Here is a 3,772-nt window from a genome sequence, read left to right as displayed (position 1 = left end):
GTCCTAGTTTTAAATTAACTTGAAAAATATTGAGTTTTTCAACAAAAGCTCTCATCACCCGTTTACAATCTATCAGCATTATCATTTTCCCCTGCAGCAGAAGAGAGACCTCGTTCAGCTTACAGAAAATCCAACTAAGTGTATGTTCTATTTTTTGGGGCTTGAATTTTAGCAGCTAAGTCTGAGTGTCTTTCTGTTAGTGAGAATATAACTATTGTATTAAATAACTTTACAAATCCTTCCAAACAGTTGCCTTTGGATAGCCAACGGACATCGGAATACAAAAGAAGTCTTATATATTGTTCATCTGCATTGAAACAAAATTTTCAAAAAAGACAGTCACATTTACTGTTAGATTTAATTTTGTTTATTGTTTTTATAACAGTGTTTAATGACTGATTTAGAATAGGGCCTATATTTTTTAGCCACGAGGTTATGCCTGTGTAGCACACAGTGTATAACTAGAAATTGGAGGCACAACTTTTTTAAATGAGAGATAAATTCTTTGTGTCTCCCAACCATAGACATTGCACCATCTGTGGCACATAAAACTAGATTTTCATAATATGGAATTTCTTTTTCTTCAAAAGACGTTTTCACTGCAGAAAATATAGTCTCCAACAGTTTTACAAATAATAAATCTTGTAATGCACAGTTTCTATCAAAATATCACACATATCCCATTGAAAGAGCCTTATTGTCAATAACTATGCTTTCATCAGTTTTAATAGAAAATTTTGTTGTTTTCAAATCTTTGAATTAGTATGTCTTTGATATGACCTGGCATTTCATCAATTCTCCTACAGATAGAGTCATTACTCAAAGGTAGACCTTTAATGATAGATGAAGGATCTTGATTCGTAACTTCTGATATTACTGCTTCTACTGCAGGCACAATAATTTTTTCAGCTATCATATGTACACTACCTCTTTTTGCAATACCTTTTGCAATTTTGTTGGAAGCATTCAGTCCGCTGTGATTAATTTTTGTCTGTTTTTTAAATAATGATTTAACAGTACTCTGATTTTCAAAATCAGTTTTCAATCCCTCAAAGTATTTGATAGGCTTACCGACTTTTTCGGGATGTTTTCTTCTCATGTGGTCAGAGAGTTGAGAGGGTTTCATGGCTTCATTGGACAAAGATTGATGACACATGGTATAAAAGGGCTACTTTGGGTCTGTAGAGTTCGTGATAAAACCATATTGTAAATACTCATCGATATACTGTCAACACTTCTTTTTCACCTAGCCTGCCATAAAAAGTGGGTGAGAATGAATGCAAATTAGTAAATACTAAACTGACTATTATATCTGTATCTGATGGTTAAGAGAGAGAATGTCAAATTCAGGTGAGTGCCATGTATTCAATGAATCATGCAGCCAGTATCATAGTAACAGAGGTAAGAAATTCAGTGACAAATGAGTTATTATATATCGATGAACTAAATCCTGGAAGATAATGCACTTATTGAGGCACATAGTTACTGTATTTGGATTAAGAAAAAGAGTTGGTTTTATAGCTTGACCACAGTTATTTAGAAGAGCTCTTGTCATGATGCCTTAGATGAATGATTACCTGTTGTAAGTAGTTGCTGATCGAAGACTGCATTCATTCCCCCCACCAAAAAAATTTGATTTTCACCCTGAAGGAGGCAATTCTCTTCCGGTTGAGAACCATTGGTCTAATGTATCCTTCCATTGTTTTTTCTTATTTCTGTCAAGTCAAACGATTACATACAGGCTCTGTCATTAGCTTGAGTTATTGAGAATTGGTGTCGATACTGAGCATTATTGTTTTTTGGCCTCTCTTTAAATATACTTCTCCATATCATATTAATAATGACTGCATTCACATGTAATATATTTGTCTCTTATTGGTGCCTTTCTCTTGTTCTGTTTTAACTTTGAATGGTAACAGGTGAAAATGCTCATTAATCCTATTTCTGAACCATTTCATCAAAAGAACTGATTGCAATAATGTAAGAAAATTATCATTTTTTACAGGAATAAGTGAGAATTTTGAAAATTTTTCTTAAAAATTCAGTATTTCCTTCTTTTTCTTTTCTAATGGAATCATTTTCTAGAATGTTAAACTTAGGGCCTGTTTTCATTGATAAGAATTTATGTATTTGTAATAAAGATATATATATTCTTCTACATGTTTTTCTAGGATTCAAAAGAATGTTCTTTTATTCATTTTATTGTGGAAAAGAAAGAATGAAGCTTTTTATCGATATTTTGTTATAATCTTAACTGTGACATTGCTAATGTTAGGGATGGTGTTGGCAGAATCATTAGCATGTCAGGCAAAATGTTTAGCAGCGCTTCATCCATCTTTACGTTCTGAATTCAAAGTCTGCTGAGATTGATGTTGCCTTTCATCCTTTTGGGGTTGATAAAATAAGTACCAGTTCAGCACTGGAGTTCATGTAATTGACTTGTTTCTTCCCGCAAAATGCTTGCCTTGTGCCAAAATTTGAAATCAATATTAGGAATGGTGGAATGATAGAATTGTTAGAGTATTGGACAAAATGTCTTGGAGTATTTGTTCTAGCTCTTCATATTCTGAATTCAAATCTTGCCAAGGTCAACTTTGCTTTCATCATTCTGGGGTTGATAAAATAAAATCCCAGTCAGGTACTGAGATCAATATAATGAGGCCTTATATCTCTGTAAAAAAATCAACATCCGGTACATTGAAAATTTGTACTTACAAGGTGCAAGAATAGATGTATAGTTAGAGAATTTGCTTTGAACCACATAGTTTTGGATTCCATCCCACTTTATGCAAGTGTCTATGCTATAGCCTCAGGTTGACCAATGCTTTTGAGTAAAACTGGTTGACAGAAACATTATTGTGGACCAATGCATGCGTGTGCATGTCTCTCTAAATGTTTATTTTTCTTATGGCTTTGCATTGGCTCCTGTTAAGTGACAGTGATGCCATGTTTACATTCCCTGTAAACATTATACTCTATAGATCCTAAGTTTCACCAAGTGAAGACCAGTGGAATAAAAATACCTTACTTATAAATAAGGGTTAGTGACAGGAAGGGCATCCATCAGTGGAATAGCATCTCAGGAAATTTCACCCAACCCATGCCATCATGAAAGAAGTAGACATCAAAATTATGATAATGATGGTTTGTAAATATCTCCTAAGTCATGGGAAAATCATTCTAACTCTTGATAGGACTCTGTTTTATCTCACTTAACCTTCCTAGAAGCTTAGGTACTTACAACAGTTGAATGACATGAAGCATATAGAATTATGTTACAACAAAATGCTTGCAGTGAATTTGAACTCCAGACCTTTGAGTTGGTGACCTAATACAGTATTCACTTAGTCATTTAATTTCTATTCATTTGTATTATTAAATACATTTATGATTGGGATTTTTTCCACTATTTTATCAGTAAAAAAAAAGTCAGAGGTAAAAAATAGTATTTTGATATACTTTTAATGATGAGAAATTTTCTTGGTTCTCTATTCTGGTTCAGGTTGTTTTGAGAACTGCTCAGACAACAGGTCACATTTAATCTAATTACATCTTTTATCTTTTACTTGTTTTAGTCTTTGGTCTATGGCCATGCTGGGACACCACCTAGCAAATCAACCCCAATATTTAATTTTTTGCTGAATTGCTAATTTACAGGGATGTAAACAAACCAACACCAGTTGTCAAGTGATGGTGGGGACAGACACAAAGACAAACGAATATATCATCATCATCATCATTTAACATCTGTAGTTCATGCTGGCATGAGTTT

General features: G+C 33.4%; 1 protein-coding gene across 1 annotated transcript in view; it reads left to right on the top strand.

Moving 5' to 3' along the window:
- The window catches only part of LOC106879562 (glycosylated lysosomal membrane protein), a 27,046-nt gene that overhangs the window by 12,802 nt on the left and 10,472 nt on the right, over window positions 1-3,772 (top strand). The window lies entirely within an intron of this gene.

This window comes from Octopus bimaculoides, chromosome 2, assembly GCF_001194135.2.
Source record: "Octopus bimaculoides isolate UCB-OBI-ISO-001 chromosome 2, ASM119413v2, whole genome shotgun sequence".
Classification (NCBI taxonomy): Eukaryota; Metazoa; Mollusca; class Cephalopoda; order Octopoda; family Octopodidae; genus Octopus; species Octopus bimaculoides.
The sequence above is the reverse complement of the archived record's forward strand: the minus strand, read 5'-3'. Positions and strand labels throughout refer to the sequence as shown.